Genomic DNA, 6,000 nt, shown 5'->3' with positions numbered 1-6,000 from the left:
ATACAGTATCTCTCTCCTTCTCTCTCTCTCCTTCTCTCTCTACACCTCTCTCTCCCACTCACTCTTTCTCTCTATTTCTCTGCCTGTCTCTCTCTGATGATGATGTTAAATTAGCTTTCTCCTCATTGCCCCTCCCCCTTTCTCTCTCACTACCCTAAATGATGATGGTGATGAATGAAACAATCAAGCATCAATAAAACATTTCCACGGCAACTGATTTTATAATCCTACCTGTCTAGCCATGGCTCTGATTGAGGCGTCCACGGTGACCATTAGATACACCTTGTCTTTGATCCTGATCCCTGTGACCTTTTCATCATCACGGTGGAATTACCGAGAATCACCCGGTCCTATAGCGCTGAGGTAGAACGCTGACCGACAGTGACCTCGAGCTGTGGGTGAAATTCAAGCATGCAAACATTGACTGCTTTGTAGTTGATCCTGGCGTTGATAGTAATTATATGTTAATGCATTGTTATTCTAATTTCTGTATGGGTCAAAGTGTTGTGTTTGGTGATTTAGAAAGTCACGGTTCTGTGTTCACTGAGAAGAGCAGTGTCCCTTATCCAAGCCCTAGAGTTGCTGGTTGACTTCCCAGGACGGGGAGGCTGTGTGCCCCTACTGTGGAGGCGTGAGGAGGGTTCGTCAGACGACCGGGTTCACTGGCATTTGCTGCACCACCACAGAAGTTTGGCCTCTGTTCTCTGACTGGCTAGATGTAATTTATTGCTGCAGCCAAGCATCCAGTCATTTCTCATTTGCAGTATTTTGGGAATCCAGGTTATTAAACCCAGCACTTGTCAGGGGAGATTCACCTGCATTCATTGCAGATAATTGTATGTTCTGTTTCGTGGAGCTCCTCCCCATAGGGCAAGCTCCTATTGGCTTGAGAAACCCTAGCCAGCTACAAATGTCTGGGAAAAAAAAACATACATGCATCTGATCATCTAATCTCCAGTTAGGTCCGGTGCACCACTGTATAAGCGGGCTGCGCCTGCACAACTGCTCCTCGAAACTTTCAGCTCGCAAGACTGAGAAGCCTTGGCTCCCGGACAGCGCTGCCAAGTCTAAATGAGGGATTCTGCGGTTGCGGCGCCCTCAACAGTGACGTGGGTCATCCACTCTGCTTCCGCTGCATTGGGCCACAGCGCGCCAAGGCGGGTCTGGTTCTGTCTCTCGACTGCCAGGCCTGCTCTCTTCTTGAGCCTCTGCAGAGGCTTCACTGAGCGCATTTCTCTTCTTTGACTGTCTGCCGCCGCCACCGGGGAATGAGGATCCTGTACCTGGGGAGGGCGGCTCGGACGGGGGTGATGACATTAGCATACCTCCTCAGCAGCCGGTGCCGATGCTGTCCCTCCCGCCGTCTGCTGTCCCTCCCCCCATCTGATGAAGAAGAAGATGGCTCTGAGGCCGACGAAGACTCGGCCTCAGAAGCCCAAGATGCGAGCGGTTCGTCTTCCAGTGGGCCCGGGTCTTTCGACCACGACCTCCCGAAGCTGCTGGACAGAGCCACGCATCATCTTGATATTCCCCTCCCGGAGGCCGTGGCTGTGACGGGGCTGCCTCTCTGGAGCTCTGTCTGCTGCGGGGTGTCCTCCAAGCCTGCATCTCATCTCCTCCCGGCGATGCCTGACCTGGAGACATCCGTAGAGGCGGGATCGGTCCAGCCTCCTACACTGAGAGATCGCTACATCCCTTCACAAGAGCTACAAGAGTGGCCGGCTGGAATGATGTGATGACGCCTGGCTCTGCGCCGCTGGAACCCGACATCGCCGCCATCCTTGCGTTCCTCCGACTGGGGTTCCATCTATCCATCCATGCCCGACCCCAAGGACAAGACCTCTCTGTCCATCCATGCCCGACCCCAAGGACAAGACCACTCTGTCCATCCATGCCCAACCCCAAGGACAAGACCACTCTGTCCATCCATGCCCAACCCCAAGGAGAAGACCTCTCTGTCCATCCATGCCCGACCCCAAGGACAAGACCATTCTGTCCATCCATGCCTGACCCCAAGGACAAGACCACTCTGTCCATCCATGCCCGACCCCAAGGACAAGACCTCTCTGTCCATCCATGCCCGACCCCAAGGACAAGACCACTCTGTCCATCCATGCCCGACCCCAAGGACAAGACCTCTCTGTCCATCCATGCCCGACCCCAAGGACAAGACCTCTCTGTCTATCCATGCCCGACCCCAAGGACAAGACCACTCTGTCCATCCATGCCCGACCCCAAGGACAAGACCTCTCTGTTCATCCATGCCCGACCACAAGGACAAGACCACTCTGTCCATCCATGCCCGACCCCAAGGACAAGACCACTCTGTCCTTGGCGGAGAAGAGCTACGCTCTGGCAGCGCAAGCTGTCGCTGCCACCTCGTCCATTGCCATGCTAGCCATCTACATCAGCCAGCTGGTTAAGGAGTCTGGCCCCTCTTCCCTGGAAGCGGAGCGGAGAGCGGAGATGGATGAAGTACGATATGGCCCAGCCGCTCAGATATCCGGTCCCCTCGGTTCGAGCTGTGGTGTCTTCCCCTGCTATATCAGCAGATGTGACAACCGGCAGTCTCACTGTTGAGGTGGAGAATCTGTGTTCAACGAGATCTGCCGATTCGCTGCTGCCTTGTTTGAACTTGTCACAACCTCAGGTTCGATCCTTCCCATGCTATATTAGCAGACATGACATCCGCAGGTCTCACCGTTGAGGCTGGAAAAGGTATGGGCTCAACCGGGTCCGCCTTGTCATTACTGCTCTGTTTGAATTTGTCACAACCCTTGGTACGACCGCCGGCGAGACATAGTCGCTCACCCGTCCGGCAGCTGTCAGTAACTCCAATCAAGCACCAGTGCCCTTACCTGTCATTTTGAAAGGTAGACTGGCTGCACGCTTGACGAGCAATGGGTGTACTTTCGGGGTTGTCGAGTCCTCGGTTTGAGCGGTGGCATGTATTTCTGCTTCTACGGCGGATAGAACATTTCTGCTTGTCACCGGGGACAGACGGTATGACAGGGGAGTTTTGTCGGTAGCCTCGTCTAGCTATACAAACGAACGAGCGAGGCTCCGCTCCTCGGACGCTATTAACACTGATGCTCAGCCCTCATTGAACAGTAGGCCTGTTGTGTATAACAGCGTTCTCTCCCTGTCTCACAAAATGCATGAGTCGGCTAGCTCACCTTTAGCCACTCTGCATAACGTCTTTGATGATGCACTGTCTGAATCTCGCGTATCGTTGGGCTCAGCAGCAGCAAACACCACAGGCCCGGCTACATATGCAAATGATAAGGTGGCAATGTTCCCAAGAAATGTTGTGAATGAGAACTAGCTCACGCGCAGCCGCTCTGCATAATGTCTATGGACATGTTTTGTCTGGGTCTCACTGTGTATCACCTCTACCAATGGCATCAAGTGCCTTCGCTGGCCCGCAGTCTGGCCGGAGAAGTGCCAACCGACAGCTGGCAACAGCTCGTTCTGACGGAAGGTTATTCCATTCAGTTTCACTGTTCTTCCACGCCTTTCACAGGCATTGTGGAGACGGTGATGCCACCTCCCGATCAAGCCGCAGCTCTGTCAGCAGAGACTGCGGAGCTTTTATCATAGGAACATAACAAATCACTAGTCGGACTACCACCCAGTTGTTGGTCTGTCCCGGCCCGGGGAAGGTGGACTCACCGCTGTCTAAACAGCGTCTCTCCCAGTGGATTTGGGAGGGCATCTCAGTCTTACGAGACTGCTGGTTGCCCTCTGCCTGGGGCTGGTCGGGCACGCTCTACGAGGGGCGTGGCCACGTCAGTTGCCCTGTTAAGTGGTGTGTCTGTGGAGGACATTTGTGCAGCGGTGACTTGGTCGTCACCGTCTCCTTTTGTCTGCTATTATCTTTTATCCATATCATCTGTCTCTGTGGCGTCATCTGTGCTGGGCACAGCTGCCAGCGGGAGTCAGTATTAGACATGATGATCCAGGGCGGGACCGCCGGGTGAGGGCTTTGGGGCTCGGAGAGGCTCAGATGGGTTATTTTACAGTGTAACCGCTTCTGGTCCGGCTCTCCCCTCACGTACCTTTCCTTGCCCTCAGCTGAGATGAGTGCGGCAGGTAGGGGCCAGTGCTTGGGCTGAGCCAACTACTACTTACAATATATTAAGGTTGTCTTATTAAGCATTAGTTAATAGGTAATAATGTCCTCATAAGATGCTTATTAACATCAAATGTTGTGTTAACAAACACACACACACACCTCATGTGTTAGTAAGATATTTATAAGTGTTAATAAAAGCATTATAGAATTGTTTATTGTTAGATTATAAGACATTTATAAGAAACTTAACAGTTTATAAACTGCTTAAGAACATTAATAAAAACCTTATTCGTGTCTCTTTAGCTGTTGCACTTGTTATGCACCTTACTATGCATTTTTGCAGTTACTGGGTCTAAAGTGAGAACAGTGCCTTATTAAGGTTAATAAATAAAAATAACACTTTATTATGCACATTACAATGTATTTTTATTTTAATAAACCCTTTATTATGGACTTATTACGCACGTTACTATGCTGCTACCGGATCTAAAGTGAGAACAGTGCCTTGTTAAGGTTAATACAGTATATGTTTTACTTTTCACAACAGTTACATCAACACATCCATCCCATCATAGGGAGCAAAAATAAAAAAAATCTTCTAGCATGGCTGCTTGCATATGGTAATCACTTTAGAAAGAAAAGCATTTGTTAAACACATTAAGTCCAATGCTAATATGTTCAATACTATTATGTTCAAAAACCAGAGAGCAATTATGTCAGCTGGTGACAACCCATTAACTAAAGCGCATAAAGCGCATTGTAACTGATAATAGCCTAATGCTAATTACTGTGATTATGCCCTATGCATGTGTGCTAGCTATCATCATTGAAACCTGAATTAGATTACCTTGTGTAACTGCAATGCCAACAATGCCCTGTGTCAAATGTATGGTTCTGATGATGTATGACATGGGAAAATCTGATGTGAAGAAGGGCGTACACTTTGGTGAACTTTAATGTGAATTTTGCCTAGGCAGGCGATGGTCATTCGCCTGGTGAATATTAATTTTGCCCATGTGTGACCGTACACTAATTTATCTTCCAACGAAGGCTTCCATGAACCGAGACAGTCTTAGCTAGCTAGATAGCTAACTAGTTAAGTTATGTTTAATGTTAATTAAGTGTTTATTAAGTCCATAATAAAGGGCTTATTAACTTTAATAAGGCACTGTTCTCACTTATCTGGTAGCAGCAAAATGCATAGTAATGTGAATAAGTGCATAATAAATGGTTTATTAACATAAAAATGCATCGACACATGCATAATAAAGGATTTATTAACCTTAATAAGGAACCGTTCTCACTTTAAATCCAGTAGCAGAAATGAAGTCTCCGACGTACTTCAGGCGAGGCACGGATGTCAACGCCGGGCTAATCGGCAGAGATTAATCAGTCACACCCTGTATGACACAACCCACCAGCTGACTGTCAGCTGTCATAGCAGTGGTTCAGCTCGCTAGAGCGCATGTATTTAAGCTGTCAAAACACGTCATTGTTCGCTCTAGCCATTACTGCTGATCGCTCGTATCTGCGCGCTCGCTGCTTCTGCGTTCTCTGCTCTTGCGTCCGCTCTGCCATTACTGCCGATCGCTCCTATCTGCACGCTCGCCCCACCTTCTCCCCTGCTCCGCCTGTGTTCTGTCGATGTCATCTCTGTTGTCATAGTTGCTCTCTGTTCCGGGGGCATTGCTGCTTTCCTCTGGTATTCCACTATGCGTCGGCTAGTGGAAGCCGGGGAATTACACTAGCTTAGTCTCTGTGGCGCTCCGTGGTGATCGTGGGCCGAAACATCTCCGAAGGGCCATCCAGCGGTCCCTCCGGTCGCCATGGAGGCAGAGACACTAGGCTGTATCTCCTTCGGACTCCACGAAGCGTTGGCCCATGGAGGCCAGGTACTATAATGTACAGCAGTGCTCCTGTGGCGC

At 49.9% G+C, this 6,000-nt stretch overlaps 1 protein-coding gene across 2 annotated transcripts in view; it reads left to right on the top strand.

The window, feature by feature from the left end:
* The window catches only part of lsamp (limbic system associated membrane protein), a gene marked incomplete at its 5' end in the record, with an annotated part of 285,984 nt that overhangs the window by 271,554 nt on the left and 8,430 nt on the right, over positions 1-6,000 (top strand). The window lies entirely within an intron of this gene.

This window comes from Borostomias antarcticus, assembly GCF_949987555.1.
Source record: "Borostomias antarcticus genome assembly, chromosome: 1".
Taxonomy (NCBI): Eukaryota; Metazoa; Chordata; class Actinopteri; order Stomiiformes; family Stomiidae; genus Borostomias; species Borostomias antarcticus.
The sequence above is the reverse complement of the archived record's forward strand: the minus strand, read 5'-3'. Positions and strand labels throughout refer to the sequence as shown.